Source organism: Oncorhynchus tshawytscha, linkage group LG08 (assembly GCF_018296145.1).
Source record: "Oncorhynchus tshawytscha isolate Ot180627B linkage group LG08, Otsh_v2.0, whole genome shotgun sequence".
Taxonomy (NCBI): Eukaryota; Metazoa; Chordata; class Actinopteri; order Salmoniformes; family Salmonidae; genus Oncorhynchus; species Oncorhynchus tshawytscha.
In genome coordinates, this window is record NC_056436.1 from 79,591,824 (window position 1) to 79,601,850 (window position 10,027).

Consider the following 10,027-nt stretch of genomic DNA (forward strand, 5'->3'; position numbering starts at 1 on the left):
CGAACCCTTGGATATCTGCACGAACCCTTGGATATCTGCACAAACCCTTGGATATCTGCACAAACCCTTGGATATCTGCACAAACCCTTGGATATCTGCACAAACCCTTGGATATCTGCACAAACCCTTGGATATCTGCACAAACCCTAGCCTAAATGATGAATCAGCGATATACAAATTGGCTTAATTATTTATTTCCTAACTAACTAAATAATCACAGAAATACATAACAAACTAACAGCAGATATTTGGATTACTACATGATACAAAGAAAAAGTCCCTAGCGGACGAAGACGGTATGACGGATTGGTAGACAAAGGAAAGGGGTGGGGATTGAGAAAAAGCGGGAAAGACTAAATGGATTCACTACAGACAGTTGATAATTGAAATGCTAATCCTTTGCACATGAACAGCCACTCATTCGAGAATAATTGCAATGTATATATTTACACCTGTATGTCGTTGTTGTCTTTTCTGTTGGAATTGCCAGTACGTCTGCTGGATAGTCAGTTCATCAGAGAGTCTGGTTAACTTCCCCAGAAGTCACAATGTGCTTCGTGATTGTAGCTTTCTCCCCGGCTCTGGATAGTGTCTGTTGTCATGGATACATCAGGCCTACAGATGGTCGTTGCATAGAATAGATGCTTCCGCAATTGTCGTTATTCTTGTCCTAGGCTTCGTACATTTCCGGCTGCAGACTGGTAGTTCGACGGCATAGGATTTCTTACCTCTGCTGTGAATCAATAGTCTCAGAGTTGAACCATTTCCAGCTGTGTAGCCAATGCTCCACGCTGTATGGTCTTGTGGCCTATAGAGTTGTAGTTCTTAACCATTTCACATGTAGTGTCAGCTGCATTTTTTTCCTAGTCTAATTGTCTATAGAATTGTAGCCATTTCAATGTGGGGACTACATCCCGGCATTCTCTGACTTAATGTAAATTTTGTAGGAAGTGGTATTATACTCTGTGGAAAAAGGGCGATTCCATGATTCCTGATGTAATGTCTGTCCTCACGGGGAACATGGCCACTGGCTAGTTAAAACTTTACATCTTAACAAGTATCTCATTTAGAAGGCCAACATAACATTATATCTTCTCACAAATAGTTTCATATTTACTCATTCATTTTATCCAACATCTAGGTGTAAACCTGACAGCTGGGAAATGTACACTTTAAGAGATACAGTTATGTGTGTTTCCTGTCCTTCATGACATCACCAAATGAAACACACTCGACATGACTGTCCCTTAAGTGTCCACGGACCACTCCCACATTCTCAAACATATAAATATTGTTTAATTATTCTAACTTTTGATGTCCAAGGGTCTCTTTGTGTTCCCCAGTTTACATTCCCAATCTCAAACACGACAGAGCATAGGGGCAGCGTATTTTACGACCGCCATAAAACAGCCGACTTCCCGCACTCCTCGTCTACGAGAGAGAACACGCTGTAGAGCGGACCCACTGTGACCTGATTCTTCAGATCGTCACAGAAGAGTAATGACACATCACATGTACAGCTGATTCTCAAGATCTTGCACACTAATGAGATGCTATTGAGCCTACACTACTACACAGTCTGAGCCAGGGATTACATGCTTTCTGGTAAGTTTTGATGACAATACTGGGTGGGGTAAATATATTTTATGTGACATACATGATTTTTTGTTAACTAGTAAATAGTAGCCGACAGCAAAGTGTGTTTAAATAATTTCTAACTTGTTAACCATTTCTGCTAGTTAGTTTTTTGCTACCATGTGGGTTTTAGCTTGCTTGAGCCTGCTAACTGAGGAGTGTTAATTCACCTGTTTCCATACATGATTCATTTTAAAACGTTTATCTTACAAAGGAGTTGTTTAATCTAACTGCTAAACAATTTATCTGTACATGGAATTGTATTTATTTATTTTTTACAATTATTTTTCTAATCTTTACAGGAAAATGCCATATGACGTATGGAGACATTTCACTGCAGCTAATGTAGAAGGAAAATCTGTGTACATTTGCAAATACTGTGCCAAATCATATGTAAAGAATATGCAGAATCATCTGGCCAAGTGCATAAAGTTCCCACAGTGCTCACAACAAGCAACCTCTGACAAAAGTCCCTCTACTTCTATTCGAGGTGAAAATGATGAATCAGACACCTTAGCGATAGCAACAGCTTTATGGCCCTCCTGGAATCAGTAGGGCCATAAGCTGTGTGGATAAGGTAGTAGTTGTGGAATTGTTAGGTTAGATTACTCGTTGGTTATTACTGCATTGTCGGAATTAGAAGCACAAGCATTTCGCTACACTCGCATTAACATCTGCTAACCATGTGTATGAGACAAATACAATTTGATTTGATTTGGCCCTCCTGGAATCAGAAGAGTCAATGCAGGAACGTGGTCAGAGAAAAGCTGATGAATGTATTGCTTGAGCTGTGTATGCAACTGGGTCACCTCTGATGCTCACAGGCAATGTGTATTGAAAGAGATTTCTGAATGTTATTCACCCAGCATACACCCCTCCAACCAGACATGCTTTATCTACTAATTTGCTGGATGCAGAGTTCAACAGAGTTCAAGTGAAGGTCAAGCAAATCATAGTGAAAGCAGACTGTATTGCAATCATCTTTGATGGATGGTTGAATGTTCGTGGGCAAGGAATAATGAACTACATCATCTCCACCCTCAACCAGTATTCTACAAGAGCACAGACACAAGGGACAACATACACACTGTTCTCTACATTGCAGATGAGCTGAAGGTAGTCATCAATGACCTTGGACCACAGAAGGTATTTGCACTGGTGACAGACAATGCTGTGAACATAAAGGCTGCTTGTTCTGAAGTGGAGGAGTCCTGCCCTCACATCACACCCACTGGCTGTGCTGCTCATGCATTGAATTTGCTCCTCAAGGACATCATGGCACTGAAAACAATGAATACACTACAAGAGAGCCAAGGAAATGATTAGGTATGTGAAGGGTCATCAAGTTATAGCAGAAAACTACCTCACCAAACATAGTGAGAAGAATAAGAGCACCACATTGAAGATGTCCAGCATCACCCGTTGGGGTGGTGTTGTCATCATGTTTGACAGTCTCCTGGAGCTGAAGGAGTCTCTCCAAGAAATGGCCATATCACAGTCTGCCGATATGGACAGCCCCATCAAGAAGATCCTCCTGGATGATGTATTTTGGGAGAGAGTGGTAAGCAGCCTGAAACTCCTGAAACCTATAACAGTAGCTATTGCACGGATTGAGGGAGACAATGCCATCCTGTCTGATGTTCAGACTCTGCTTGCAGATGTAAGAGAAGCAATCTGTACTGCCCTGCCCACTTCACTGTTGCTCCAAGCAGAGGAAACTGCAGTTCTGAAATACATCAAAAACGTGTGAAGATGTATGCCTGAAGCCCGTACACGCCACAGCGTAAATGTTGGACCCCAAGTATGCTGGCATGAGCATCCTGTCTGGTGCAGAGATCAACAAGGCCTATGGTGTCATCACTACCGTGTCTCGCCACCTTGGCCTGGATGAGGGCAAGGTTCTTGGCAGTCTGGCGAAGTACACTTCCAAGCAAGGGCTTATGGCAGCCGTGCCAACATATCTCATCCGCCACCTGGTGGAAGGGACTTTGTGGATCTGAGGCACTTTTCCCTGTTGCCTCCATCATCCTCCAAATCTCACCAACATCAGCCGCCTCAGAGCGCAACTGGTCCTTGTTTGGGAACACACACACCAAAGCACACAACAGGCTGACCAATACAAGGGTTGAAAAACTGGTGGCCATCTGGGCAAATTTGAGGCTTTTTAAGCCTGACAACGAGCCATCCTCAACAAGGTTGGAAAGTGACAGTGAAGATGAGGCCTCCGAGTCTGATGTTAAAGAGGTGGACATTGAGGAGGTCCAGGGAGAAGACATGGAAGCCTGAGAGGAAGACAACCAAAGCTTTCGTTTTTACAGATGTATGTTGAAAATGTTTTTGTGTGATGCAATGAATCATTGGGGATCATTCATTATTCCCTTTATTTTGTTGTTCAGTGAAATCATCCCATGTGAAGAGTCAACTCTTTACATTAAAGTTCAATTCGTAACTAAATGTTGTTGTTTTTTACTCTTGGAAGGATTTAATCATTTGCAATTTTGTCTACTAATGTTAAGGTAAAAGGTTTATATTTCTGTCTCCATATGATATGGTAAATATATCCAATGCAAAAAATATCTACATTTAAACGGTATTTATATTAATTTGCGTATATTTCCGTTAATTCCCATATATTCTTGTTAATTCCCATATATTCTTGTTAATTCCCATATATTCTTGTTAATTCCCATATATTCCAATGAATGTGTTAGAGTGCAGACATGTGTACACATACTGTATAGAGTGTAGTATCAGAGTGTATAGAGTGTAGTATCAGAGTGTATAGAGTGTAGTATCAGAGTGTATAGAGTGTAGTATCAGAGTGCAGACATGAGTACACATACTGTATAGAATGTAATATCAGAGTGTATAGAGTGTAGTATCAGAGTGTATAGAGTGTAGTATCAGAGTGTATAGAGTGTATAGAGTGTAGTATCAGAGTGTATAGAGTGTAGTATCAGAGTGTATAGAGTGTATAGAGTGTAGTATCAGAGTGTATAGAGTGTAGTATCAGAGTGTATAGAGTGTAGTATCAGAGTGTATAGAGTGTATAGAGTGTAGTATCAGAGTGTATAGAGTGTAGTATCAGAGTGTATAGAGTGTAGTATCAGAGTGTATAGAGTGTATAGAGTGTAGTATCAGAGTGTATAGAGTGTAGTATCAGAGTGTATAGAGTGTATAGAGTGTAGTATCAGAGTGTATAGAGTGTAGTATCAGAGTGTATAGAGTGTAGTATCAGAATAGTATCAGAGAGTAGAGTAGAGAGTGTATCTGAGAGAGAGAGAGAGAGAGAGAGAGAGAGAGAGAGAGAGAGAGAGAGAGTGTAGATCAGAGAGTATAGAGTGTATAGAGTGTAGTATCAGAGTGTATAGAGAGAGAGAGAGGTATGAGAGAGAGAGAGAGAGAGAGAGAGTAGTAGAGAGTATAGAGAGAGTATCAGAGATAGAGTGTAGTATCAGAGTGTATAGAGAGTAGAGAGTGTATAGAGTGAGTATCAGAGTGTATAGAGGCAAATGGAGGTACAGGGGGGAAAGAGATTGAAAGTGGGCTGCAGCAAGAGGTGCAGATTGTGTCTTTGTGAATGTGAGCGAGACAGAGAAATAGAGAGAGAGAGAGAGAGAGAGAGAGAGAGAGAGAGAGAGATAGACAGGCAAAGAGCGAGAGAGCACGAGAGAGAGAGATAAACTGGTGCAGAGAGAAGAGAGAGAGATAGAGAGGTGCAGAGAGAGAGAGAAGCATAGAGGAAGAGAGAGAGAGAGACAGGTAAAGAGCGAGAGAGAGAACGAGAAAGAGAGAGGTGCAGAAAGAGAGAGAGAAGCATAGAGGAAGAGAGAGAGAGAGACATAGACAGGGAGAGTGAGAGAGAACGAGAAAGAGAGAGAGAGAGAGAGGTGCAGGAGGAAGGAGAGAGAGAGAGAGGGCATAGAGGAAGAGAGAGAGAGAGAGAGGTGCATAGAGGAAGGGAGATAGACAGAGAGGTGCATAGAGGAAGGGAGAGAGAGAGAGAGCATAGAGGAAGGGAGAGAGAGAGGTGCATAGAGGAAGGGAGAGAGAGAGGTGCAAAGAGGAAGGGAGAGAGAGAGAGAGAGAGAGAGGGAGAGAAAGGAAGAGAGAGAGACATAGACAGGGAGAGTGATAGAGAACAGAGAAAGAGAGAGAGAGAGAGAGGTGCAAAGAGGAAGGAAGAGAGAAGAGAGGTGCATAGAGAGGAAGAGAGGAAGAGAGAGAGAGAGACATAGACAGGGAGAGTGATAGAGAATGAAAGAGAGAGAGAGAGAGAGAGGTGCATAGAGGAAGGAAGAGAGATAGAGAGGTGCATAGAAGAAGGGAGAGAGAGACAGGTGCATAGAGGAAGGGAGAGAGAGAGGTGCATAGAGGAAGGGAGGGAGAGAGAGAGAGGTGCATAGAGGAAGAGAGAGAGAGCATAGAGGAAGGGAGAGAGAGAGAGGTGCATAGAGGAAGGGAGAGAGAGAGGTGCATAGAGGAAGGGAGAGAGAGAGGTGCATAGAGGAAGGGAGGGAGAGAGAGAGGTGCATAGAGGAAGGGAGGGAGATAGAGAGAGAGGTGCATAGAGGAAGGGAGAGAGAGAGCATAGAGGAAGGGAGAGAGAGAGAGGTGCATAGAGGAAAGGGAGATAGAGAGAGAGGTGCATAGAGGAAGGGAGAGAGAGAGGTGCATAGAGGAAGGGGAGAGAGAGAGGTGCATAGAGGAAGGGAGAGAGAGAGGTGCATAGAGGAAGGGAGAGAGAGAGGTGCATAGAGGAAGGGAGGGAGAGAGAGAGAGGTACATAGAGGAAGGGAGGGAGATAGAGAGAGAGGTGCATAGAGGAAGGAGAGAGAGAGGTGCATAGAGGAAGGGAGGGAGATAGAGAGAGAGGTACATAGAGGAAGGGAGGGAGATAGAGAGAGAGGTGCATAGAGGAAGGGAGAGAGAGAGGTGCATAGAGGAAGGGAGGGAGATAGAGAGAGAGGTACATAGAGGAAGGGAGAGAGAGAGGTGCATAGAGGAAGGGAGAGAGAGAGAGAGAGGTGCAGAGAGGAAGGGAGAGAGAGAGGTGCATAGAGGAAGGGAGAGAGAGAGGTGCATAGAGGAAGGGAGAGAGAGAGAGGTGCATAGAGGAAGGAAGAGAGAGAGAGAGAGAGGTGCAGAGAGGAAGTGAGAGAGAGAGAGGTGCAGAGAGGAAGAGGAGAGAGAGAGAGGTGCAGAGAGGAAGGGAGAGAGAGAGAGCATAGAGGCATAGAGGAAGGGAGAGAGAGAGGTGCAGAGAGGAAGGGAGAGAGAGAGGTGCAGAGGAAGGAAGGAGAGAGAGAGAGGTGCAGAGAGGAAGGGAGAGAGAGAGAGTGGTACAGAGAGGAAGGGAGAGAGAGAGAGAGAGAGAGGTGCAGAGCGGAAGCAACAATAATAGTAGGAGTTGTTCACGAGCCGTGTCTGTCTGCACACCTCCCCTCTCTCCTCCCCTCACACCTGCACTCATCTCTCTACCTCACTGCATGTGGGACTGTGTAATTTGGTACATTCATTTCCTGGTGCTGGTTTTGACACCGGAGCTGTCGAAACAGTTGCAAACACACGGCACAGTACAGTACAGGGCCAGGGAATCTCAGTCTATATCTATGAATGATATCAGCTTCAAACATAGCTACTGAACCGTGAAATAAACACAGACTACTGTAACACTTTTTTATACAGGTATCCTGTCATAACACTGTTATAACTGGTATCCTGTTACAACTGGTATCCTGTCATAACTGGTATCCTGTTATAACTGGTATCCTGTTATAACTGGTATCCTGTTATAACTGGTATCCTGTTATAACTGGTATCCTGTCATAACTGGTATCCTGTTATAACTGGTATCCTGTTATAACTGGTATCCTGTCATAACTGGTATCCTGTTATAACACTGTTATAACTGGTATCCTGTTATAACTGGTATCCTGTCGTAACACTGTTATAACTGGTATCCTGTCATAACTGGTATCCTGTTATAACACTGTTATAACTGGTATCCTGTTATAACTGGTATCCTGTCATAACTGGTATCCTGTTATAACTGGTATCCTGTCATAACACTGTTATAACTGGTATCCTGTTATAACTGGTATCCTGTCATAACTGGTATCCTGTTATAACTGGTATCCTGTCATAACTGGTATCCTGTTATAACACTGTTATAACTGGTATCCTGTTATAACTGGTATCCTGTCGTAACACTGTTATAACTGGTATCCTGTCATAACACTGTTATAACTGGTATCCTGTTAAAACACTGTTATAACTTGTATCCTGTTATAACTGGTATCACTGTTATAACTGGTATCCTGTCATAACACTGTTATAACTGGTATCCTGTCATAACACTGTTATAACTGGTATCCTGTCCTAACACTGTTATAACTGGTATCCTGTATGACACTGTTATAACTGGTATCCTGTTATAACTGGTATCCTGTCATAACACTGTTATAACTGGTCTCCTGTTATAACTGGTATCATGTCATAACACTGTTATAACTGGTCTCCTGTTATAACTGGTATCATGTCATAAACGTTATAACTGGTCTCCTGTTATAACTGGTATCATGTCATAACACTGTTATAACTAGAATCCTGACATGACACTGTTATAACTGGTATCCTGATAATGACACTGTTATAACTGGTATCCTGTCATGACACTGTTATAACTGGTATCCTGTTATAACTGGTATCCTGTTATAACTGGTATCCTGTCATAACTGGTATCCTGTTATAACACTGTTATAACTGGTATCCTGTTATAACTGGTATCCTGTCATAACTGGTATCCTGTTATAACTGGTATCCTGTCATAACTGGTATCCTGTTATAACACTGTTATAACTGGTATCCTGTTATAACTGGTATCCTGTCGTAACACTTTTATAACTGGTATCCTGTCATAACACTGTTATAACTGGTATCCTGTTATAACTGGTATCCTGTCATAACTGGTATCCTGTTATAACTGGTATCCTGTCATAACTGGTATCCTGTTATAACACTGTTATAACTGGTATCCTGTTATAACTGGTATCCTGTCGTAACACTGTTATAACTGGTATCCTGTCATAACACTGTTATAACTGGTGTCCTGTTAAAACACTGTTATAACTGGTATCCTGTTATAACTGGTATCCTGTCATAACACTGTTATAACTGGTATCCTGTCCTAACACTGTTATAACTGGTATCCTGTCATGACACTGTTATAACTGGTATCCTGTTATAACTGGTATCATGTCATAACACTGTTATAACTGGTCTCCTGTTATAACTGGTATCATGTCATAACACTGTTATAACTGGTCTCCTGTTATAACTGGTATCATGTCATAACACCGTTATAACTGGTCTCCTGTTATAACTGGTATCATGTCATAACACTGTTATAACTAGAATCCTGACATGACACTGTTATAACTGGTATCCTGACATGACACTGTTATAACTGGTATCCTGACATGACACTGTTATAACTGGTATCCTGTTATAACTGGTATCCTGTCATAACACTGTTATAACTGGTATCCTGTCATAACACTGATATAACTGGTATCCTGTCGTAACACCGTTATAACTGGTATCCTGACATGACACTGTTATTACTGGTATCCTGTTATAACTGGTATCCTGACATGACACTGTTATGACTGGTATCCTGACATGACACTGTTATAACTGGTATCCTGTCATGATACTGTTATAACTGGTATCCTGACATGACACTGTTATAACTGGTATCCTGTCATAACACTGATATAACTGGTATCCTGTCGTAACACTGTTATAACTGGTATCCTGTCATGACACTGTTATAACTGGTATCCTGTCATAACACTGATATAACTGGTATCCTGTCATAACACTGTTATAACTGGTATCCTGACATGACACTGTTATAACTGGTATCCTGTCATGACACTGTTATAACTGGTATCATGTCATGACACTGTTATAACTGGTATCATGTTATAACTGGTGTCCTGTCATGTCACTGTTATAACTGGTATCCTGTCATGACACTGTTATAACTGGTATCATGTTATAACTGGTGTCCTGTCATGACACTGTTATAACTGGTATCCTGTCATGACACTGTTATAACTGGTATCCTGTTATAACTGGTATCCTGTCATGACACTGTTATAACTGGTATCCTGTTATAACTGGTATCCTGTCATAACACTGTTATAACTGGTATCCTGTTATAACTGGTATCCTGTCATGACACTGTTATAACTGGTAGCATGTTATAACTGGTATCCTGGTATAACACTGTTATAACTGGTATCCTGTCATACCACTGTTATAACTGGTATCCTGTCATGACACTGTTATAACTGGTATCCTGTTATAACTGGTATCCTGTTAT